This window comes from Ranitomeya imitator, chromosome 2 (assembly GCF_032444005.1).
Source record: "Ranitomeya imitator isolate aRanImi1 chromosome 2, aRanImi1.pri, whole genome shotgun sequence".
Lineage (NCBI taxonomy): Eukaryota > Metazoa > Chordata > Amphibia > Anura > Dendrobatidae > Ranitomeya > Ranitomeya imitator.
This window is the reverse complement of record NC_091283.1, coordinates 620,594,457-620,620,527: the sequence shown is the minus strand read 5'-3', so window position 1 is coordinate 620,620,527 and position 26,071 is coordinate 620,594,457.

Sequence of the window (26,071 nt, the reverse complement as noted above, 5' to 3'; positions counted from 1 at the left end):
AGGACGCACACAGGAGTCAGGAGTGGCACACAAGCCCAGAGGCCAATATTAATCTCCCACTTTTTTTTTTTTTTTTTTCCAGGGAAAATTTATAAACCCAATAAAAAATATAATAAATAGGCTTCCTATGGCCCACTATCTGAGAGAGAGAGATGGCACGCTTAGGACTGGCACACAAGCCCAAAGGCCAATATTAATCTCCCACTGATTGATTTATTGATTTTTTCAGGTAGAATTTAGAACCCATATCAAGCAAAAAAAAAATAAATAGGCTTTCTATGGCCCACTGAGTGAGAGATGGCACACACAGGAGTCAGGAGTGGCACACAAGCCCTGAGGCCAATATTTTTCTCCCACTGATTGATGTTGTGATTTTTTCAGGTAGATTTTGGAACCCAAATCAAGCAAAAAAATAAATAGGCTTTCTATGGCCCACTGAGTGAGAGATGGCACACACAGGAGTAAGGAGTGGCACACAAGCCCTGAGGCCAATATTTTTCTCCCGCTGATTGATGTAGTGATTTTTTCAGGTAGATTTTAGAACCCAAATCAAGCAAAAAAATAAATATTCTTTCTATGGCCCACTGAGTGAGAGATGGCACACACAGGAGTCAGGAGTGGCACACAAGCCCTGAGGCCAATATTTTTCTCCCACTGATTGATGTAGTGATTTTTTCAGGTAGATTTTAGAACCCAAATCAAGCAAAAAAATAAATAGGCTTTCTATGGCCCACTGAGTGAGAGATGACACAGACAGGGATGGCACTCTAGCAGAAATGCCAATCTTAATCTCCCACAAAAAAAAAAAAAAAAAAAAAAAGGAACTGTCCTTCAATTACTATCTCCCTGCAGTAATCTCAGCCAGGTATGGCAGGCAGCAATAAGGAGTGGACTGATGCACAAATTAAATAAAAAGTGTAGACAAACAAAAAAGATAGCTGTGCAGAAAGGAAGGAACAAGAGGATTTGTGCTTTGAAAAAAGCAGTTGGTTTGCACAGCAGCGTACACACAGCAATGCAGCTATCAGGGAGCCTTCTAGGGCAGCCCAATGAGCTACAGCGCTGAGGAAAAAAAAAAATGTAGCTTCCACTGTCCCTGCACACCGAAGGTGGTGTTGGGCTGTGGAAATCGCTACAGCACAAGCGGTTTGGTGGTTAATGGACCCTGCCTAACGCTATCCCTGCTTCTGACGAAGCGGCAGCAACCTCTCCCTAAGCTCAGATCAGCAGCAGTAACATGGCGGTCGGCGGGAACGCCCCTTTATAGCCCCTGTGACGCCGCGGACAGCAAGCCAATCACTGCAATGCCCTTCTCTAAGATGGTGGGGACCAGGACCTATGTCATCACGCTGCCCACACTCTGCGTTTACCTTCATTGGCTGAGAAATGGCGCTTTTCGCGTCATTGAAACGCGACTTTGGCGCGAAAGTCACGTACCGCATGGCCGAACCCGCATAGGGGTCGGATCGGGTTTCATGAAACCCGACTTTGCCAAAAGTCGGCGACTTTTGAAAATGAACGACCCGTTTCGCTCAACCCTAAACTCAACTATTAAGTAGAAGATTATTATCATGGTGTGACTTAGGAATGGTAAGTGTGCTCCTATTCTGACCCTCAGTCTATGGGACCCTAGCTATACCTGCACCCGGGAAGGTGGAGATGCCCAAGCCTTATTCCTTACTATGCTCCTATGCAGCACTAAACTGAAAAGTGTATGGGAAAATACAAAACATGACAGACAGGGAAGAACTTAAACACAGTCGCACAACACGCTCTCAGGGAAATATAAAAATGGAAACAAAGTGTAAAGCCTGAGAGGCAGCAAAGTAATATAAAGATACCTACTGAAAAAAGAAAGGATAAACCTAACACCGCTCACAACAACTTTGGAAATAACCAGTACACTAGACAGTATCCACATCTCCTAGACCAATCTAGAGAAAACTATTCCTGGCATTCCCTTGATCCATGGAGGCAGCATAAATAGGGAAAGAGCAGGCATGACTGGTTCTCCTGCAACATGTGACCACAGGCAGTCAACAAGCTAAGCTCAGCAAAGATTTAACTCCTTCTAACCTGCCTATGAGTGACAGCTCTAGAAGTCAATGCACAAGTCACTCTGTGTGGACTATAGCTAACTATGGAGTCACAAAGAGGATTGTCTGAATCTATGGAATCCACAGACTCTGTTTTCTTTATTCGCAAATTTTAAGCATAGAGGATACAGACTTCAGCATGAACCATATGGGTAAGAATCTCAACGCATTTCTGGAGACTGAGCTCCCTTAATCATGACATTAATCATGGGAGCTCAGTCTCCAGAAACGCGTTGAGATTCTTACCCATATGGTTCATGCTGAAGTCTGTATCCTCTATGCTTAAAGTTTGTGAATAAAGAAAACTCTTTTTTACGGATTCGGTAAAGCTGGACATTCTCTTCTTTCTTTTTTTACTTTATACGCCTGGACACAGCGGGTCCGTGCTCTTGAAGTTTGATTTATGCATCACGGGGGAGCTGGCATATATTTCTTCTTTCTAAGCATTACAGAGCACCTTCACTGAGTACTAAGGTGCATAGTTTGTAAAAATTGCCAACATTTTGCTGACTCAACCATTGTAGAGTTCTAAACCTCCTTTGGCATTAGCTATAGGTGAGAAAATATATTCCAGTGGAATTTAACTCTAGTCAAATAATAAAGGAACGTACACTTGCCAAAACATTTTGTAATTCACTTACGTGCAGAAAAAAATATTAATTCTTCCCTTAGCACACCTATCTAACCCATGGAGTCCTAAGCGAATCTACTTATCACTACCTCAAGTGCTGAATCACTGTGAGTCTTTACGCTAGTCTAGGATTTCCGGCTATGATGAGGCCCGAAACGTTTCTGCATGCATGGGAAATTAAAATGTTTTGATGCAGTTTGTGCACAAATGTACCGAACCTCATCAGGGTTGGAAGTTCCAGCCTAGTGCTTGGAGGCGGTGATAATAAGATACTCTAAGGACTCTACAGAGGTCAGTGAAGAGAAACTGGGCCAAAGAAATGGGTGAATATCAATATTCCTTTATTTTCTACATCTTACTTTATGTTATGGGGTCTATGAAGACCCTAGAGCAGAAGAAAGAACATTCTATTTATGAAGAATAACTTTGCTGAAAATCAAATTTACTGCGCAAATTCAAGTGATTTGGCAAATTTAAATTTTGACATATATAGCATTCATATAAGAACAATGTAAAAATATATGATAGTGTGGTGTAAAGCACACTTCCATTTGAGTCGGGAGCAAAGTAAATATAGTATGTTCTGCTGAGTGACAAAACATGCTATTCTTTTTTGGAATCTGCTGAATGAGTGAGTTTGGTGAATGCTAGAAGAGTATAGACCGCCTCACTGCACAGAGCCAGCAATAAAGATTTGTGGAGGAGGGATTTTCCATTTTTCAGGAATTAGCCCAGCCCTCTTAGCTTCAGTATTGTAAGACATTTTGTATTTCTGAATGCCTCCAACTTTATGAGACGGTGGAGACCTGGGTGTCGTAACCAGTGCCTTCCCCCCTCCCATCAATCCCATAATGAAACACACACAATCCTAGGTGGGTTGAACAGGTCGGTCACAGTTTATTAATTAAATAAGCAGAGAAAGGCAATTACATATCGTAATGGGCGGCTCGCGCCGAGCTCCTGTCCATGATTGACAGGGGGAATTGGCTCACCGAGCGGTTACGACCTTTGCCCTCCTCCAACAACAGCTTCCAGGTGTCCACCGGGAGGAAAAGAGGAAGTTCCCGGCCGGACACCTGGATTTAACCCCTATAGGAGTGGCCGTTGGACCCCTCCCCTTTAGTGACCACTGGCCAGCTGGGGACCTCCTAATTAGTGCATCACCAAGGGGAGTGATGCTAGGGGGGAACTGGGCACTGACATCATTTTACTGATGCTTTCTCTGTGTGCTCCCCAGTCAGAGGTGCGCACCTTATACAGTACCGCGCCTGCCAGAATAATTTGGGGAAGGCTCTTGTGTTTTTCAGCATGACTGTGCCTCTTTGCACAAAGCAATAGCCATAATGGCATAATTGTTTGAATATCGTGTGGAAGAACTTGACTTGCCCTCACTGAGCCTTGGCGTCAACCCCATTAAACACCTGTGGAATTAATCAGAAAAAAGATTGCTAGGCAGGCCTTCTCATAAAACCAGTGTTTGACCTCACAGATGCTCTTCTGGGTATATTAGCAAAAACACTGCAAAATATTGTAGAAAATCTTCCCATAAGGGTGGAAACAGTTATAGTTGCAAATGGACGACCAACTCCATGATAATGCCAGTGGATTTAGAGTGGGATGTCATAAAAGCTCCAGTAGGTGTAATGTGCAAATGTTCTCTGGTTGAACAAGGCACAAAATAACTGTGACTAAACATGAACAAGTGAGGAACCATGGAAAAAAAATCTTGTATTTCAAATATTACAGAATGTTGAATTAATAATAACAATAATAATAATAGTAGTAATAATAGTAGTACTAGTAGTAGTTGTAAATTTATTAGTAGAATCATTTTGTGAACACTTTCCAATTATATGATAAATGATAACTGATTGGAAATATTTCATTTTTCCATTAGACAAAAATGGAAGACATTGAAATGTGACCTTTGACAATTCTAAAGTGATAATTTTTGATCTCTGTCCCTGCATCTCTCTTTTCCCTGTAGGGATAACAAATCTATTCTCTCATCTTGTAATATACAAGCCATAGTTATAATTTTACATGCAAATTAATAGCAAGAATGACAACATTACAACATCACCCAGTTGACCTTAATGGCTTTCCAGAGAGGAATTTATGTGAATTCCCAAGACATCTGCTAGCAGATTCGGTGAAATATATATAAATAATGCAAATTTCCTCTCAAATCAGATTCCCCTACACCTGTACTGGCACAAATGATATCAGCTCTGCGATTTGATAAATTACGCTTTTTAACAGAATACTGAAGTGCCACAGTTCATTATATGGAAACTGCACAAAATCTCTGCAATGCTGGCTGCATACTTAAACAAGGCATGGATTTGGTGGAAGCTAAAATCATCTCAAAACTTGTTGTAAGTATCTTAGTTGAAGTACTGGACTTGAGACAAAGCTTTTATCTTATTTTATCTTAGCGTCTCTATGAGCCCATTCTCGCATCTGATATAACATCAGGCACAGAGCACATTTGTTGGTTAATTTGCTGAGTCAACCGATTGATGCCCAACATTTCCTTGTTCTTAGGTTTTATTGATGAAGACCTTTGCTTGAAACTCTTCAAATGTTAATTAAATGATGTATACAGCAAAACATCAGTGGACCAATGAAGCTGTGGTTATGGATGTTTTACAGTTATTTGTCAAGTTAGAGTTGGCCACCAGTGGACTACTTTTTTCAGAGTCTAGTTGTGTTGCTTAAGGTTTACCTTATTCCTCGGAGCTCATTTAACAGTAAATTATACTAACTGCTTTCTCTAAGGTTTTGCTTCCCATCAGCTTCAGTAACTTGCCTATGTCTTCTCAATCACAGAGTAGATAGGACCAAAGAGACCAGTTGGGGACCTGAGATGAGGTAACAGAGGAATGGTGAGTATTTACTTTTCTTACTTATTACATTCTTGCTGCCTTCAAAACCCAAAAGGGAGTAGTGCAATGTGACTCTGTACTGTCAAAATATATTGATTGCACCATGGATATGAAAGTCCAAGAACTAGAGAATATCAGTTCACATGAGTACTACAGTATATATTTGCCGTGACAGTTGTAGAGTTTCCTTATGTGGATCACCATCATCCCCAAACACAGTGGGCTCTGGTATATGCTAATATGTATATTCCTGCATTTAGTGATATTAGTGATATATTATACTGAGATAATGCTTTTTCTGCTTTTAGAGAAAGATTTTGCCGAAAACAACATGTATCTTGCTTTTAGGTGGTATACCCAGGAATATAGCTATAAGGAGTGCTGTGATTGTTCCATACAAAAGTATAGTCCAAATTAGTCCAAATAATCCTATTGTCATATTAAAAAATCAGTACTGATGCTGATACTTTGTAGGTAGAGCAACTTGTTACATAAATGTCAATGGGGATCAATGAGATTACTAGTGCCTAATAGGCATTTCTTAGCCTAGTAAGTGCTCGCCTGGTTATCAGTATGCCCTCTACATGTCACCCTCTATATTGATGTCTTGAGTCTACTTAGAGTCAGTTTACATGGACTGACCAGTCGTACAATATGATTGGTAAACTTTTACCGATTGGCGATCATTCAAATGCCTCTTTACAAAGGCAGACCAAAGTCAAAGTGAAGCAAAAGATCGTTTTACCCTATGAACAAGATTTTTGCTTGGTCATCATGTACAGCAGTCTTGAAAAACAAAAGTCATAAATAAGAGCTAGTGTAGCTCGAAACGTGTCAACTGTTGCACTAACATTTTTTTTAAGCTTCACTTTACTTGTTTTAATCTACAAATAAATGTGACGTTTTGCGGTTTTCCACTTTTTTTCATAGTTCACTTGCTCAGGAAATCAGCCTGAAGTCTCTTTACGCTCTTCAGTTCTGAACTTTTGCATGCCCAAATCATGTGATGACAGGTGCAGGACAATGCTTAAATAGTCAATCTGGCCTGTGGGTGCACATATGGTTTTGGCAGCCCGCCTGATGTAATGGGAGAGGCGTTGGTACTAGGCTGTTATATGGATACAGGTGCATCTCATATAATGGTGTGAATGGCACCCTATGCAAGACTGTATGCAATTAGAATACTAGGCAGCCATCACACACGTTTGGTGGGTTCTTAAGTGGTTGTTTTCAGTATTTTGTACCTGCGCTGCCCCTGCCTTTATCATGGGGGACCTGTTGCATCCTCATTGTGCATTTTTGTTTGGACATACTTTTGCAAGTATGGTGGCTTTTTTTCTTTCTTTGATTTTTTTAAGTAGTCATTCAAGACAAAGAGGGATACCCTAGGCAGAGCTTATTGATAAATAGCTTTTGCACTTGTCAGTGTGCGGACCACCCACCGACCACTTATGAGCTCATTAGCAGATGTGATCTTAGATAAAGGGGTATTTCCATCTCCAAGATCCTATCTTAATATGTAGTACTAGATTGTGGCCCGATTCTAATGCATCGGGTATTCTAGAATATGCATGTCCCCGTAGTATATGGACAATGATGATTCCAGAATTCGCGGCAGACTGTGCCCGTCGCTGATTGGTCGAGGCAACCTTTATGACATCATCGTCGCCATGGCAACCATTATGACATCTACGTCGATACTGTGCCCGTCGCTGATTGGTCGAGGCGAATTCGCGGCGGACTGTGCCCGTCGCTGATTGGTCGAGGCAACCTTTATGACATCATCGTCGCCATGCTGTGCCCGTCGCTGATTGGTCGAGGCCTGGCGGCCTCGACCAATCAGAGACGCGGGATTTCCAGGACAGACAGACAGACAGAAAGACAGACGGAAAAACCCTTAGACAATTATATATATAGATGTGCAATAATAATATTATCAAATGCCTCCAATTAGAAACGTAGCATAGTTCTCCTGATTCTCCATTTTGCTTACCACATGAGCAGGGCATTGCAGTAGTTTAGATATCCATAATTAACCACTAAGAACTAACTAATTTCTGCTATATGAGTGGTTATAACATAAGCTACTGCAATGCCCTGCACATGGGTTAAGAAACATAGGTTATCAGAAGAACAATACTACATTTCTAATTGGATGTATTTTCTAATATTATAATTATTACACTTATTACATATTGGGGTAGGATCTTAGAGATGGAAATACCATCTGTTAGGAGTTGAGTTTCCTCTGCTGCACAGGGGGAATCTCGATCCGTGTCTGCTGCGGTCTTCCATTCGGTATCGGCCGCAGTGGGCTCTGCTCAGCTGAGACGTCGCTCCCATCGTCTCGCTGGGGCTGATTCGGTGCATAGGGTCACTACTGCCTTTTCTGGCTTTCCTATGGTAACCTGCACTGATCTGCGGCGAGCGAGCCTCTCTGGGACTAAGTCCTTGTTTACTCACACTGAGCATGCCCAGGGCAGGGTCTCCCATTGGAGGTCGAGGGCCACATGTTCGGTCACATGCTCAGGTGCTGCAGTACATTCCATTGGTCCTTCTGGAAGGTCCTGAAAGGGCAAAACATGCTCAGGTACTGCAGCACTTTCCATTGGTCCTTCTGGAAGGTCCTGAAAGGGCAAAAACTTCAGTAGCAGCTTCCTGTGCTGCAACTATATAAACTGCGCATGACCGCACGGCCATGCGCTAGTATTGTCTTATGTTATGTGCTTTGCGCCAGTGTGGTCACATGTTTGTGTGTTCAGGGACCCGGCTGAAATAAGCCCCTAGAATGCTGGCTCCTCCGGCGAGGAGATTGAGTCTGAGTGTATTCAGGGACCCGGCTGAAATAAGCCCCTAGAATGCTGGCTCCTCCGGCGAGGTTTGTGTTTGTGTGACCACTGACTGCTCTCTGTTTGGGCAGTTAGCCTGTGCCTCTGTGGAGTCTAACAGGGCACAGTGCTTTCCTTTCACGGCTACTCAGTGAATTAACTGAGTTAGTCTATACCGCCATATAGCTCCGCCATTTGCTAGCAGCAGGTACTCCTGCACGGTGGACCCCGGGCTGCGAACGCACCAATATCAATAAACATCTCTATTTACTCTGTGCGTTCCGCTAGCCCTAACAGAATACTAGCGCCAGGGTCTGGCTAGTAAATGGCGGACATTCAGCAATCTCTGCGGTATATCCAGCAGCTGGAGGGTAGGTTGGCGGCTCTCGAGAGCTCAACCTCAGCTGTGGATGTTAACGCAGTTGCTGTACAGGCTGCTAGCGTGGCTGCAGAAACCTTGTCCACTGCCACCCCTGTTCCGACGTTATCTCGCCTCCCGCTGCCAGAAAAATTTTCTGGAAATAGCAAAACTTGTAGGGGATTCGTGAGTCAGTGCTCTATTCACCTCGAGCTCCTGGCTGCACGTTTTCCTACAGAGCGGGCTAAGGTGGGATTTATTGTGTCTCTTTTGTCGGACAGGGCGTTGGAGTGGGCTACGCCGCTGTGGGAGCGTGGTGATCATGTGGTGCAGAGTGCTCCGTTGTTCCTGAGCACTCTGAAAAAGGTCTTTTTAGGACCTCAAGTCACCCATGACACAGCGCTCCAACTTCTGGCATTAACTCAGGGTGAGTCCTTGGTCAGCCATTTTTCCGTCCGCTTCCGTACTTTAGCTTCCGAGCTGGAGTGGTCAGATAAAGCCCTTATCCCCATATTTTGGAGGGGCCTGGCTGACCACATTAAGGACGCTCTGGCCACTAGGGAGATTCCTGCCACACTGGAGGAGTTAATAACTGTCTCTACTCGTATTGACCTCCGTTTTAACGAGCGGAGGTTGGAGCGAGCCCAGTGTAGGCAGAGGTTTCGGCTGGCTCCCACCTTCGCCAAACCTTTGGAATCTCCAGTCCAGGCATCCAAGTCACATGAGGCCTTAGAGGTGACACGAGCGGGATCCAAGTCTCAGTCTGCCCGTGCACATAAGGTCCGTCATGTTTGCCAGCAGTCAGGACACCTTGCCTCCAAGGGTCCTCAGCGGTCGGGGAAACGTCAGCGTCTAGTGGCAGTTGGAGGAGGTACACTACACACGGTGACGTTTGCCTCAAAGTTGTCCTTCAAGGGGACAATTACCATAGGCCCATCCACTCTTATGGTCGAGCTATGCGTGGATTCTGGGGCAGAGGATAACTTTATGTCTTCCGCTTTTGCCCAGCGTCACGCAATACCCTTGGTGATGCTCGCCAAGCCAGTAACCGTTCGAGTGGTAAATGGGTCAACACTACCTTCACAGATTACCCACCAAACCATTCCTTTCACGCTATCTGTGTCTCCATCACATCAGGAGATAATCTCCCTATTAGTCATTCCTGAGGGAATTGATGAGGTCCTTTTGGGGATACCATGGCTTCGCTACCATTCTCCTCATATTGAGTGGTCCTCTGGGAGAATTTTGGGATGGAGTAAATCCTGCGAGGGTAGATGTCTGAGGGAGTGTGTTCAGGTTGCTACAACTGAAGTACCCGCAGATCTTTCCTCTCTCCCCAAGCACTATTGGCCCTATGCAGACGTGTTCTCCAAAAGAGCTGCGGAGACCCTTCCGCCTCACCGCCCCTATGACTGTCCTATTGACCTCTTGCCTGGTGCTGAGCCTCCCCGGGGTCGAGTCTATCCGTTATCTCTCCCGGAGACGGAGGCAATGTCCCAGTACATCCAAGAGAATCTGGCAAGAGGATTCATTAGGAAGTCAGTGTCACCGGCAGGGGCAGGGTTCTTCTTCGTACAGAAGAAGACTGGAGACTTACGTCCATGCATAGACTACAGGGGTCTTAATGCCATCACCGTTAAGAACAAGTACCCACTACCCCTGATATCTGAGCTGTTTGATAGGCTACGGGGAGCGAGGGTATTTACAAAGTTAGATCTGCGGGGTGCTTACAACCTGATTCGCATCCGTGAGGGGGATGAATGGAAGACGGCTTTTAACACCAGGGATGGGCACTATGAATATCTGGTGATGCCTTTCGGGCTCTGTAATGCCCCAGCCATTTTCCAAGACTTTGTGAATGACATCTTCCAGGATATGCTCACCACCTCGGTCGTAGTCTATCTGGATGATATTCTCATCTTCTCTCCAGATATTGACTCCCATCGGAGAGATGTTCGCAAAGTCTTCGACCTCTTACGGGCAAACTCCCTCTACGCCAAGTTGGAGAAGTGTGTGTTTGAGCAGGAGTCCTTGCCTTTCCTTGTTTATATCATCTCTGCCCAGGGTTTGGCTATGGATCCTGCCAAGCTACAGGCTGTAATGGACTGGCAGGAACCCCATTCTCTTAAAGCGGTGCAGCGCTTTATGGGGTTCATTAATTACTATCGCCAGTTCATTCCACACTTCTCAACTTTGGTAGCTCCCTTGGTTGCCCTCACCAAGAAGGGAGCAAATCCCAAGTTGTGGTCAGAGGAGGTCTCCAAAGCCTTTCTCTCGATCAAGTCACACTTCGCTAGCGCTCCCATCCTACATCGCCCCGATGTTGATAAGCCATTTATCTTGGAGGTGGATGCCTCATCCGTTGGTGCTGGAGCAGTCCTTTTCCAAAAGGATGCTCAAGGTCGGAAGCATCCTTGCTTCTTCTTCTCCAAGACCTTCACACCAGCGGAGGGGAATTATTCCATCGGGGACAGGGAGTTGCTGGCCATGAAGTTGGCTTTTTCGGAGTGGAGACATCTCTTGGAGGGAGCTCGCTTTCCCTTCCAAGTCTTCACTGACCACAAGAACTTGGTGCATCTGCAAACGGCCCAGCGGCTGAATTCTCGCCAGGCTAGATGGTCCCTGTTCTTCTCCCGGTTCCATTTTACTCTCCATTTCCTCTCCGGGGAGAAGAACGTTCGTGCTGACGCTCTCTCCCGCTCCGTGGTGTCATCGGAGGAGGAGGAGGAGCCTTGGCTTATTGTCCCTTCTGAGAGCCTGAGAACTGTAGCTCCGGTTTCGCTAGAGTCTGTGCCCCCGGGCAAGACTTTTGTACCAGCTAACTTGCGACCAGAGGTTCTCTCTTGGGCTCACTCCACCAGAGTGGGTGGGCATTTTGGGACCAAGAGGACATCTGAGCTTCTGGCGAGAACATACTGGTGGCCGCATATGGCCCGAGATGTCAAGGACTATATTCAGGCGTGCGTTTCTTGCGCCCAGAATCGGTCTCCTCGGCAATGGCCTGCTGGGTTGCTTTACCCTCTACCGGTGGCAGACAGGCCCTGGGAGATGGTCGGGATGGACTTTGTGGTGGGTCTACCCAAGTCGCGTGGCTGCTCCATTATTTGGGTTGTCACCGACCATTTCTCCAAGATGGTGCATTTGGTGCCGCTTCCTCGGTTACCCTCAGCACGGGCCTTGGCGGTGTTGTTCATTAAACACGTTTTCCGATTGCATGGTATGCCTGATAAGATTGTCAGCGATCGTGGTCCCCAGTTCGCATCTCGGTTTTGGAGAGAGCTCTGCCGTTTACTCAGCATAGAGTTAAACCTCTCCTCTGCATACCATCCCGAGACGAATGGGTTGGTGGAGAGAACCAACCAGACTCTGGTGACATATTTGCGACATTTCGTCTCTGCTAGGCAGGATGACTGGGCATCTTTGCTACCTTGGGCGGAATTTGCCCTGAACAACGCCGTAGCCGATTCCACTGGTCCAACTCCTTTTCTCCTTAATTACGGCCAGCATCCGCGTGTCCCTGTGCCCATGCCCGTGTCATCCACCGATTCTAGGGTGGCAGACTGGGCGGTGGAGGCACGTGACATCTGGGACCGCACACAGGATGCCATCCGGGCCTCCAAGGAAAGAATGAGGGTTTCGACTGATACACACCGGCGCCCCGCTCCGGTCTTTGCTCCTGGCGACTTAGTGTGGCTCTCCGCCCGTAACATCAGGCTGCGAGTTGAGTCCACTAAGTTTGCTCCTCGCTACATTGGCCCGTTTAAGGTTCTGGAACAGGTCAACCCTGTGGTCTACCATTTGGCTATTCCTCCACGCCTTGGTATCACCGATACTTTCCACGTTTCCCTCTTAAAGCCCGTTCATTTGTCCCGGTTTTCCGAGTCATCTGCTGGGACATCGGGTTCATCCACGGATGAGTTTGAGGTGAATGCAATTGTGGGGTGCAAGGTGGTACGTGGCAAGAAATTTTATCTGGTGGACTGGAAGGGTCACGGCCCAGAGGATAGAACCTGGGAGCCTGTGGAGCACATTCGGGCTCCGCTGCTTATCGCAGCTTTTGAGCGTAGTGAGGCTCAAGGAGGGGGGGCCCTAGGAGGGGGGGTAATGTTAGGAGTCGAGTTTCCTCTGCTGCACAGGGGGAATCTCGATCCGTGTCTGCTGCGGTCTCCCATTCGGTATCGGTGCATATGGTCACTACTGCCTTTTCTGGCTTTCCTATGGTACCCTGCACTGATCTGCGGCGAGCGAGCCTCTCTGGGACTAAGTCCTTGTTTACTCACACTGAGCATGCCCAGGGCAGGGTCTCCCATTGGAGGCCGAGGACCACATGTTCGGTCACATGCTCAGGTGCTGCAGTACATTCCATTGGTCCTTCTGGAAGATCCTGAAAGGGCAAAACATGCTCAGGTACTGCAGCACTTTCCATTGGTCCTTCTGGAAGGTCCTGAAAGGGCAAAAACTTCAGTAGCAGCTTCCTGTGCTGCAACTATATAAACTGCGCAGGACCGCACGGCCATGCGCTAGTATTGTCTTATGTTATGTGCTTTGCGCCAGTGTGGTCACATGTATGTGTGTTCAGGGACCCGGCTGAAATAAGCCCCTAGAATGCTGGCTCCTCCGGCGAGGAGATTGAATCTGAGTGTATTCAGGGACCCGGCTGAAATAAGCCCCTAGAATGCTGGCTCCTCCTGCGAGGAGTTTTGTGTGTTTGTGTGACCACTGACTGCTCTCTGTTTGGGCAGTTAGCCTGTGCCTCTGTGGAGTCTAACAGGGCACAGTGCTTTCCTTTCACGGCTACTCAGTGAATTAACTGAGTTAGTCTATACTGCCATATAGCTCCGCCGTTTGCTAGCAGCAGGTACTCCTGCACGGTGGACCCCGGGCTGCGAACGCACCAATATCAATAAACATCTCTATTTACTCGGTGCGTTCCGCTATCCCTAACACCATCTTCATTTTCTTATAAACTAGACCTCTCTGAACAACTGCAAACTTTGAATTTATTCTTCCATGGAGGTGCAGTATGTGACACTCTTATTGGTTTAATGGGCAATCAGTAGGTGACAGATTCACTTTAGAACTATGACAAATAGAGTATACATCTAGAAATATAATTGCGTAGTAGTTTAAAGGAGGCACAGGGTCTGCACTGAAAAATAAATTAATTTTTTTACACTAAGCACTAACATGATGTTCAGGAAATAATTATACCATGACAGAGAAAGTGAAAAGGTTTTTACTATAGAAAGAAACAAAATGTTCCAGCATATACTACTTGTTTTAATGAAGCACCCAATTAACATTCTTTAGGAAAGAACACAATGGTTATATGCGTTTCATTTCATCTGCGAAACTTTGGGAACTTATAAATCTAATTATACTTTATAATCAATAAGGAAAGATTTGTCCTTCCTTCCATTTATTAGGAAGCATATTATTTGCCTTTTTAATTACAGTCAAATCTAAAAGTTTCTTCCTCCTTCTGTTGATCTTATTTCCAAAGGTTGATGACTTTTTGAGAAAGCAAGGAATTTTTTATAGACACAATGAATCCCAAGTAGCAATACAAATAAATAACAACTCATTTATCTCTCCAGTGCGCATTTAATTTTAGATTAACAGCTCCTAATATTTCTCTCAAATGGAGCAGTACAATACGAAACACAAACAGTATATTTTATGGTCTATCACACAGTGTGTTTAATTATATAGGAGCAGAAGAAAACTTTTGGAAATACTTAAGGTGGCTTTCTTTGCAAATAACTTCCAATTCAATTTACACTGTGCAATTTACAGAAAGTTTAAGTGTACCAAGTATATATCATGCTCTTATTGAGAATAATGAGCTACAAAGAATAATTATAAGTCCTCTTATTGGCAGCCACAAATTGCCAATATTTTTTAAGGAATTGACTCAAGCAATACAACTGAGACTCTGCCCTTTCCCCTCTTTCCCCTCTCCCCCGTAGTGGATCCCTTTGATCAATCCTTGAGCTGAGGCTATTGTGCACACCTCATAGTAACATAGTAACATAGTAAGGCTGAAAAAAGACATTTGTCCATCCAGTTCAGCCTATATTCCATCATAATAAATCCCCAGATTTACGTCCTTCTACAGAACCTAATAATTGTATGATACAATACTGTTCGGCTCCAGGAAGACATCCAGGCCTCTCGTTAGGGATCATGGAGACAGCAATGCATGAACTAGCTGTGGTCCCTAAAATATATGAAGCTATCATGCTCTGTTTTGGAGAACCGTGGCCAGTCCTTGCTTTGTGGTCTGTGATCGGACCTAAGATCATGAAAGGCTGCATGAGCTCTAAGAAATTTGATGATATACCATTCAAAAATATTAATAAGGTGTTAATGTTGTAATGTTTTAAAACTGTGATCTATTGTTCAGTCCCTTTTACCGACAGTGTCCAGGCATCACCTGGTAAGAAGGGTTGGCAGTGGTAAACCATTGTCCCAGTAGTAGGAAAAAAGGGAGTGATGATCAAGCGATGTAGGATAGGTGGCCTTTTTAAGCTTTTATTGAGCCATTTAGAAGAAGCATTTAGTGCTTAATCGACATATAGGCACATGATTGGCACAGATACATCGGTGCTATATTAAAAACCAACGCAGTTCGACTTGTGCCTGAATCATGGTTTAAACTTCTAGTCCAAAGACAGGTTTATATACCTCTGAAGATGTGATTGCATGATGGTACAATGATCTGGACTAGGAAAAAAGATCATTAATAGTTCAGTAAAACAACAGCTGCACCTCACCTGAACGTGACATACTGAGATCAAAAGCAATAATCTGGAATAGAGAACATAATTAGGACTGTAAGATTAAATTTTGTCTTTGATTAAGAGTATATGGTACACATGTTTTTAGTGTGACTATCCAGTACAGTGTCGGACTGGAGTGGTTTGGGCCCACCAGAAACAGTGATTCTTGTGGCTCACCATGCCTAAGGGGTACTAGCTGCAGAGTCATCCCTTAGCTTTCATCTTGTCAAGCTAATAATCAGGGAATTTTTTTCAAACTATATACCTGTCCAAACAGTCACCTGACAAACCAGCAAAATGCTCATCTGTTGAGTGCACTGATTTTTATGCTTGATTTAACCCCTTAGTGACAGAGCCAATTTGGTACTTAATGACCGAGCCAATTTTTGCAATTCTGACCTCTGTCACTTTATGAGGTTATAACTCTGGAACGCTTCAACGGATCCTGCTGATTCTGAGATTGTTTTTTCGTGACATATTGTACTTCATGTTAGTGGTAACATTTCTTTGATATTACTTGCGATTATTTATGAAAAAAGCGGAAATATGGCGAAAATTTTTAAAATTTTGCAATTTTCAAACTTTGTATTTTTATGCCCTTAAATCAGAGAGATATGTCACGAAAAATAGTTAATAAATAACATTTCCCACATGTCTACTTTACATCAGCACAATTTTGGAAACAAAATTTTTTTTTGTTAGGGAGTTATAAGGGTTAAAAGTTGACCAGCAATTTCTCATTTTTACAACACCATTTTTTTTTAGGGACCACATCACATTTGAAGTCATTTTGAGGGGTCTATATGATAGAAAATAATGAAGTGTGACACCATTCTAAAAACTGCACCTCTCAAGGTTCTCAAAACCACATTCAAGAAGTTTATTAACCCTTTACGTGCTTCACAGGAACTGAAACAATGTGGAAGGAAAAAATGAACATTTAACTTTTTTTTTGCAAACATCTTAATTCAGAACCATTTTTTTTATTTTCACAGGTGTAAAAACAGAAATGTAACCATAAATTTTGTTATGCAATTTCTCCTGAATACGCCAATACCCCATATGTGGGGGTAAACCACTTTTTGGGCGCACCGCAGAACTTAGAAGTGAAGGAGCGCCGTTTGACTTTTTCAATGCAGAATTGGCTGGAATTGAGATCGGACGCCATGTCACGTTTAGAGAGCCCCTGATGTGCCTAAACAGTGGAAACTCCCCACAAGTGACACCATTTTGGAAACTAGACCCCTTAAGAAACTTATCTAGATGTGTGGTGAGCACTTTGAACCCCCAAGTGCTTCACAGAAGTTTATAACGTAGAGCCGTGAAAATAAAAAATCGCTTTTGTTTACACAAAAGTGATCTTTTCGCCCACAAATTCTTATTTTCACAAGGGTAACAGGAGAAATTAGACCACAAAAGTTGTTGTGCGATTTCTCCTGAATACGTCGATACCCCATATGTGAGGGTAAACCACTGTTTGGGTGCACCGCAGAGCTTGGAAGTGAAGGAGCGCCGTTTTACTTTTTCAATGTAGAATTGGCTGGAATTGAGATTGGACGCCATGTCGCATTTGGAGAGCCTCTGATGTGCCTAAACAGTGGAAACCCCCCACAAGTGACCCCATTTTGGAAACTAGACCCCTTAAGGAACATATCTAGATGTGTGGTGAGCACTTTGAACCCCCATGTGCTTCACAGAAGTTTATAATGTAGAGCCGTGAAAAAAAAAATCGCATTTTTTCTACAAAAATGATCTTTTTGCCCACAAATTTTTATTTTCACAAGGGTAACAGGAGAAATTAGACCACAATAGTTGTTGTGCAATTTCTCCTGAGTACGCTGATACCCAATATGTGGGGGTAAACCACTGTTAGGGCGCACCGCAGCGCTTGGAAGAGAAGGAGTGCCGTTTTACTTTTTCAATGTAGAATTGGCTGGAATTGATATCGGACGCCATGTCGCGTTTGGAGAGCCCCTGATGTGCCTAAACAGTGGAAACCCCCCACAAGTGACACCATTTTTGAAACTAGACCCCTTAAGGAACTTATCTAGATGTGTGGCAAGCACTTTGAACCCCCATGTGCTTCACAGAAGTTTATAACGTAGAGCCGTGAAAAAAAAATTGCATTTTTTCTACAAAAATGATCTTTTTGCCCACAAATTTTTATTTTCACAAGGGTAACAGGAGAAATTAGACCACGAAAGTTGTTGTGCAATTTCTCCTGAGTACGTCGATACCCAATATGTGGGGGTAAACCACTGTTTGGGCGCACCGCAGAGCTTGGAAGAGATTGGATTGAGATCGGACGCCATGTCGCGTTTGGAGAGCCCCTGATGTGCCTAAACAGTAGAAATCCCCCACAAGTGACCCCATTTTGGAAACTAGACCCCCATAGAACTTATCTAGATGTGTGGTGAGAACCTTGAATGCCCAAGTGCTTCACAGAAGTTTATAATGCAGAGCCGTAAAAATAAAAAATATTTTTTTTCCACAAAAAAGATTTTTTAGCCCCCAAGTTTTTATTTTCACAAGGGTAACAAGAGAAATTGGACCCCAAAAGTTGTTTTCCAATTTGTCCTGAGTATGCTGGTACCCCATATGTGGGGGTAAACCACTGTTTGGGTGCACGGCAGAGCTCGGAAGGGAAGGAGCGCCTTTTTGGAATGCAGACTTTGATAGAATGGTCTGCGGGTATTATGTTGCGATTGCAGAGCCCCTGATGTACCTAAACTGTAGTAACCCCCCACAAGTGACCCCATTTTGGAAACTAGACCCCCCAAGGAACTTATTTAGATGTGTGGTGAGAACTTTGAATGCCCAAGTGCTTCACAGAAGTTTAGAATGCAGAGTCGTGAAAATAAAAAATATTTTTTTTTCCACAAAAAAGATATTGTAGCCCCCAAGTTTTTATTTTCACAATGGTAACAGGAGAAATTGGACTGCAATAGTTGTTGTCCAATTTATCTTGAGTACGCTGATGCGCCATATGTGGGGGTAAACCACTGTTTGGGCGCATGGCAGAGCTCGGAAGGGAAGGAGCGCCTTTTTGGAATGCAGACTTTGATAGAATGGTATGTGGGCATTATGTTGCGATTGCAGAGCCCCTGATGTACCTAAATTGTAGTAACCCCCCACAAGTGTCCCCATTTTGGAAACTAGACCCCCCAAGGAACTTATCTAGATGTGTGGTGAGAACCTTGAATGCCCAAGTGCTTCACAGAAGTTTAGAATGCAGAGTTGTGAAAATAAAAAATATTTTTTTTTCACAAAAAAGATATTGTAGCCCCAAGTTTTTATTTTCACAAGGGTAACAAGAGAAATTGGACCCCAGAAGTTGTTGTCCAATTTATACCGAGTACGCTGATGCCCCATATGTGGGGGTAACCCACTGTTTGGGCGCACGGCAGAGCTCAGAAGGGAGGGAGCACCATTTGACTTTTTGAGCGCAAAATTGGCTGTCGTGTTTGGAGACCCCCTGATGTACCTAAACAGTGGAAACCCCCCAATTCTAGCTCCAACCCTAACCCCAACACACCCCTAACTCTAATCCCAACCTGATCCATAATCCTAATCACTAACCCTAACCATAATCACAACCCTTACCCCAAAACAACCCTAATGTCAACCCTAACCATAACCCTAATCAAAACCCTAAATCCAACACACCCCTAATCCTAATCTCAACCCTAACCTCAAACCTAACCCTAATCCCAATACACCCCTAATCACAACCCTAACCTTAACCCTAATCCCAAACCTAACCCTAATCCCAAGCGTAACCCTAATGCCAACCCTAACCCTAATACCAACCCTAATCCAAACCCTAACCCTAATCCCAGCTCTAACCCTAACTTTAGCCCCAACCCTAGCCCTAACTTTAGCCCCAACCCTAACCCTAGCCCTAAGGCTACTTTCACACTTGCGTCGTTTGGCATTCCGTCGCAATCCGTCGTTTTGGGCAAGAAACGGATCCTGCAAATGTGCCCGCAGGATGCGTTTTTTGCCCATAGACTTGTATTGCCGACGGATCGTGACGGATGGCCACACGTCGCGTCCGTCGTGCACTGGATCAGTTGTGTTTTGGCGGACCGTCGGCACAAAAAAAGTTCAACGAAACGTTTTTTTGTGCGTCGCATCCGCCATTTCTGACCGCGCTTGCGTGGCCGTAACTCCGCCCCCTCCTCCCCAGGACATAGATTGGGCAGCGGATGCGTTGAAAAACTACAGCTGCTGCCCACGTTGTGCACAATTTTCACAACGTGCGTCGGTATGTCGGGCCGACGCATTGCAACGGCCCCGTACCGACGTAAGTGTGAAAGAAGCCTAACCCTAAATTTAGCCCCAACCCTAACCCTAAATTTAGCCCCAACCCTAGCCCTAACCCTAGCCCTAACCCTAGCCCTAACCCTACCCCTAACCTAACCCTACCCCTACCCCTAACCCTAACCCTACCCCTACCACTAACCCTACCCCTAACCCTACCCCTAACCCTAACCCTACCCCTAACCCTACCCCTAACCCTAACCTAACCCTACCCCTAACCCTAACCCTACCCCTAACCCTACCCCTAACCCTAACCTAACCCTACCCCTAACCCTAACCCTACCCCTACCCCTACCCCTACCCCTAACCCTACCCTACACCTAACCCTACCCCTAACCCTAACCCTACCCCTAACCCTAACCCTACCCCTAACCCTACCCCTATCCCTAACCCTAATTTTAGCCCCAACTGCTGTTCTCCTGCCGGCCGGCAGATGGAGACAGATGGCGGGCGCACTGGGCATGCGTCCGCCATGTTCTTCTGCCGGCGGCCAGGAGGAGCAGCAAGAGGATCCAGGGACACAGGTGAGTATTGTAGGGTCCCCGAATCCCCCTATTTCTCTGTCCTCTGATGTGCGATCACATCAGAGGACAGAGAATTACACTTTACTTTATTTATTTTTTTTTTTTGCGGTCGCCGGTAAACAGTTAATTACCGGCGATCGCAAAACAGGAGTCGGTAAAACCGACCCCGATCATGCTCTTTGGGGTCTCGGCTACCCCCGGCAGCCGAGACCCCAAAGATTCTCCCGGTGCCGGCCGGCGGGCGCACTGCGCATGCGCCCGCCATTTTGAAGATGGCGGCGCCCACCGGGAGACACGAGGAGCATCGGGGGAGATAGGTGAGTATTGGGGGGCCACCTGGGACCCCTTTTCTCTGTCCTCCGATGTGCGATCACATCGGAGGACAGAGAAATTAAAAAGAGATCGCGTTTTTTTTTTTTTTTTTTGCGATCGCCGGTAAACGGTTAATTACCAGCGATCGCAAATGCGGGGCGGGTTAAAACCCCCCCGAATCATGTTCTCTGGCATGTACCCCCGGCAGCCGAGACCCCGGAGAAAATCGGCCTCTGGGGGGCGCTATTGACTTTTTCCACAGCGCCGTTAATTAACGGCGCTGTGGTTTAAGTACCCTTAGCGGCCGCCGTTAAAAGGCGTATCGGCGGTCGCTAAGGGGTTAAAAACATCCTTCTCGGCAGAAGATAATTTTATGTAAACAAGTCAAGTGCTGCCGAGAACAATTATATTTTATAAGCACAGAAAGATTGTACTAATTAGACATGTGCCACATACACACACCAAACACATGACACATACACACCAGTCACATGCTAGACACAGGACATATACACACCAGTACTAATAAAATATAAAGTTGCACTTTAGATTGTTTAGAATGGTAAGTCTTGAAAATTAGATCTGCATTACTGACGTAGAAAATAAGTAAGTGCTATATTATGTACATATGGAATTTGAAAATTTGGAAATGCAATATTGCTATAGAAAAATTTACACACCAGTCACAAGCTAGACACAGGATTAGGGATGGCTGGATATTGTATATTCAGGTACCAGAACAGTACCCGAACTCCATTCACTTGAATGGGGGGCCCGAACATGCAGTGTTTGCCATGCTTCCACTTGACAGGATACTGAAGCCTCCGCCTCGAAAAACGAGAATCCAAAATTTTCTCAACCTCATATTCCAACTGTGGCACCCCTAGGGGTATTTGCCACAAAAATAGTTACTGACAGTAAATACAAATACTAAAATAGCAAGACTGCACTACCACCTCCGGCCAGAAGGGGGAGCTCCAGAGACTCCCCTTGATCCATTCTGGTCTGAGAGAAGAAATGGCAGTTGGGCCAAGGAGCTGAAAGTGAGAGGTCATACAGTTGAATCTCTAACAGCCCTGTGACTGTTACCAGGCCTAAATCACCGGCCTGAGGAGAAGAGGGATAGAGAAAAAGGACATTGTGAGAACCGGGTAGCATTAATCACTACCCAGAACAGGCGCAAAGACGGATACCGGATCCGTGGCTGTATTCATTATATATAATACAGCAACCGGAAAAACGTGAGGTGATATCAGCTTCACTAGGGCCGGACGCAGCAACAGACACAGAGTTCAGCGGTACTCCCGGAGGGGGTAAACTGATAAAAGGACTCGGGTTGCCCGTCGAACCAGGACCCGGAGGGGACAGATTGGGCCGGCAGCCAGTTCACATACAGCAGCAGGGCCACACAGAAATTGCGCACAATAAGAGGCGAAGACCCCGGCAGGGTCAAAGTAACTCAGAGTTCCCATACAGACTCCGGTGACAGGACTGGTTGTAAATCCTTTTATGTTAAAGTAAACTGGTTAAACGTTTCAGTGCCTCAGTCTTTCATTTGGACAATAGCCATCTATCCAGGATTGGGATCGTCACCGCTGGGAGAACCTGCTGCTGATCAAGTAAGTGCCTGTCCCCTCACGATACCCCTTATACTGTGCATTGCCTGAAGCCACAGCACCGGGTCAAGCCACCCGTGACATCCCCCTCATGAGACAGACTTCATTGGTCCGGTGCTGGGTATCCCGGTCTCCAGGGCGTCACACAACTCTCCCTCAACCAACACTGGGGCAGGAGGATCAACCGAGGGAACAACGGGCACCACATATCTTCGTAACAAAGATCTATGGAAAACATTATGAATGGCAAAAGAGGCTGGAAGAGCCAAACGAAGACACCGGATTGATAATTTCAGAAATCTTATAAGGACCAATAAACCGAGGCTTAAACTTAGGGGAAGAAACCTTCATAGGAACATGATGAGAAGACAACCAAACCAAATCCCCCACACGAAGCCAGGGACCAACACACCGACGGCGGTTAGTAAAACGCTGAGCCATCTCCTGAGACAACGTCAAATTGTCCACCACAAGAGTCCAAATCCGCTGCAGCCTGTCCACCACAGAATCCACACCAGGACAATCAGAAGGCTCAACCTGCCCCGAAGTAAAATGAGGATGAAAACCAAAATTACAAAAGAAAGGTGAAACCAAAGTAGCCGAACTAGCCCTATTATTAAGGGCAAACTCGGCCAACGGCAAGAAAGCCACCCAATCATCCTGATCAGCAGACACAAAGCATCTCAAATAGGTTTCCATGGTCTGATTAGTTCGCTCAGTTTGGCCATTTGTCTGAGGATGAAACGCCGAAGAAAAAGACAAATCAATGCCCATCCTAGCACAAAAGGCCCGCCAAAACCTGGAAACAAACTGAGAACCTCTGTCAGACACAATATTCTCCGGAATGCCATGCAAACGAACCACATGCTGAAAAAACAATGGAACCAAATCTGAGGAGGAAGGCAACTTAGGCAAAGGTACCAGATGGACCATTTTAGAGAACCGGTCACAAACCACCCAGATAACAGACATCTTCTGGGAAACAGGAAGATCCGAAATAAAATCCATGGAAATATGCGTCCAGGGCCTCTCAGGGACCGGCAAAGGCAAAAGCAACCCACTAGCGCGGGAACAGCAAGGCTTGGCCCGGGCGCAAGTCCCACAGGACTGCACAAAAGCACACACATTCCACGACAAGGAAGGCCACCAAAAGGACCTAGCAACCAAATTTCTGGTACCAAAAATCCCAGGATGACCAGCCAACACTGAACAATGAACCTCAGAAATTACCTTACTTGTCCATCTATCAGGAACAAACAGCTTCCTCACTGGACAGCGGTCAGGTTTATCAGCCTGGAATTCCTGAAGCACCCGCTGCAAATCAGGGGAGATGGCAGAAAGAATCACCCCTTCCTTAAGAATGCTGTTGTGAATTCTGTGGCAGAGCTCCCTCCTGTGGTCACAAGTGGTACTTTGGCTGATTCTCTCTGTGAGCTTCCGTTGGTGGAGGAAAGTGGTACTGCGGCTTCTGAGTTTCCTTCCTGAAGTGATGTGGTGAAGTCGTTAGGTGCTGCTCTATTTAACTCCACCTAGTGCTTTGATCCTGGCCTCCAGTCAATGTTCTAGTATTGGACCTGTTTCCTCCTGGATCGTTCCTGTGGCCTGCTGCTCTGCTTAGCTAAGTTCTGCTTTGCTATTTTGTTTGCTGTTTTTTTCTGTCCAGCTTGTCTATTTGTTTTTTCCTGCTTGCTGGAAGCTCTGGGACGCAGAGGGTGTACCTCCGTGCCGTTAGTTCGGTACGGAGGGTCTTTTTGCCCTCTTTGCGTGGTTTTTGTAGGGTTTTGTGTTGACCGCAAAGTTACCTTTCCTATCCTCGCTCTGTTCAGAAAGTCGGGCCTCACTTTGCTAAATCTATTTCATCTCTACGTTTGTCTTTTCATCTTAACTCACAGTCATTATATGTGGGGGCTGCCTTTTCCTTTGGGGCATTTCTCTGAGGCAAGGTAGGCTTATTTTCTATCTTCAGGTTAGCTAGTTTCTCAGGCTGTGCCGAGTTGCATAGGTAGCGTTAGGCGCAATCCACGGCTGCCTCTAGTTTGGTTGGAGAGGATTAGGGATTGCGGTCAGCAGAGTTCCCACGTCTCAGAGCTCGTTCTATGTTTTTGGGTTATTGTCAGGTCACTGTATGTGTTCTGACCTCTATGTCCATTGTGGTACTGAATTACCTTTCACAACAGAATGCCAACCGGCTCAAGGACTCCAGGAGAATCAGGCAAAAAACTCCTAGAGAGGGCATCAGCCTTAACATTCTTAGATCCCGGAAGATACGAGACCACAAAATAAAAACAGGAGAAAAACAGGGACCATTGAGCCTGTCTAGGGTTCAGCCGCTTGGCCGACTCGAGGTAAATCAGATTCTTATGATCAGTCAAGACCACAACGCGGTGCTTGGCTCCCTCAAGCCAATGTCACCACTCCTCAAATGCCCACTTCATAGCCAACAACTCACGATTGCCGATGTCATAATTGCTCTCCACAGGCGAAAACTTTTTGGAAAAAAAAGCACACGGTTTCATCAAAGAACCATCAGAATTCCTCTGAGACAAAACGGCCCCTGCCCCAATCTTAGAAGCGTCAACCTCAACCTAAAAAGGAAGAGAAACATCCGGCTGACGCAACACAGGGGCAGAAGTAAATGTGGGATGTGGGAAATCTGAAATATGCACTTTCACATAACGAGGGCTTTTTAGACACTTGTGCAAATCATATGGAGGAATTCAAATAAATAACTTTTACAAGTTTATTTCAAAATTGCAAAGTAGAATATGAAAAATGCACAACATTATTATTATTATAAAAAAGTAAGTACATGGGCCTAAAAGGCTAGCATTATGCATTCTGTGTGATCAATCCTTTTCATCATTTAACAATTTTCTTTAAATGTCAAAGATATGAAAAACACACAAACGAGGGTATATAAATGTTGAAGTAAACCAGCTGCAGCTACATTTCTTTTCCAACCATTCCTATTCAATTTTATTGATCTTCCGCACAATTTTCACATGTTATCTTTTCTAAAGAATTTTCTTTACAGACATTTTCTCCACATATGGTAAAGTAATGCTCAGTTTCCCTGTCTTTGTTTGTTGGACAAATAAAGCAAATTTTTCATTTTCTTTCTTCTGGCTCTTGAATTGCCTGAAAATGTACGCCACACCGTTTCATAGCTTCTCTCGTTTGCTTTGGCAACCATTTTATCTTGCTTTGCTGCATCATGTGAGAGCATTACAAGTTCATGGCAAAGGTCCTTCAAGAATAGGAATCTCCTGTCCTTCCTCATAGCATGGAAATCAGGATGAGTTTCAGTTGAAATAATGTATAAATTAAGGGTTGATACATCAATCATATTTGAACAAATGACTACAAGCCCATGTTTTGTTTGCCTCTTGCATGATTATAGACAAAGTATCACAGAAGAATGCGGCAGCACTCACCAGTCCTGGAGTGATAAGAATCCTTTATTCAAGCATGAAAGACAAAATCTTCACAGCTCGGGGATGTGCCAAGATAATAAGGGTGTGCAGGGAAGGACTCCAGGACTGGTGAGTGCTGCCGCATTCTTCTGTGATACTTTGTCTACAAGTTTTGCTTTCCATGCGAGCAGTGATCTGCAGCCAGGCGTTTCTTTGTATCAAGTACAGATTGTAGTTAACTCCGTACTCACTGGGCTGTGCTGCTCAACATTTTTTCTTTCATGTTCCACTCTTGCATGA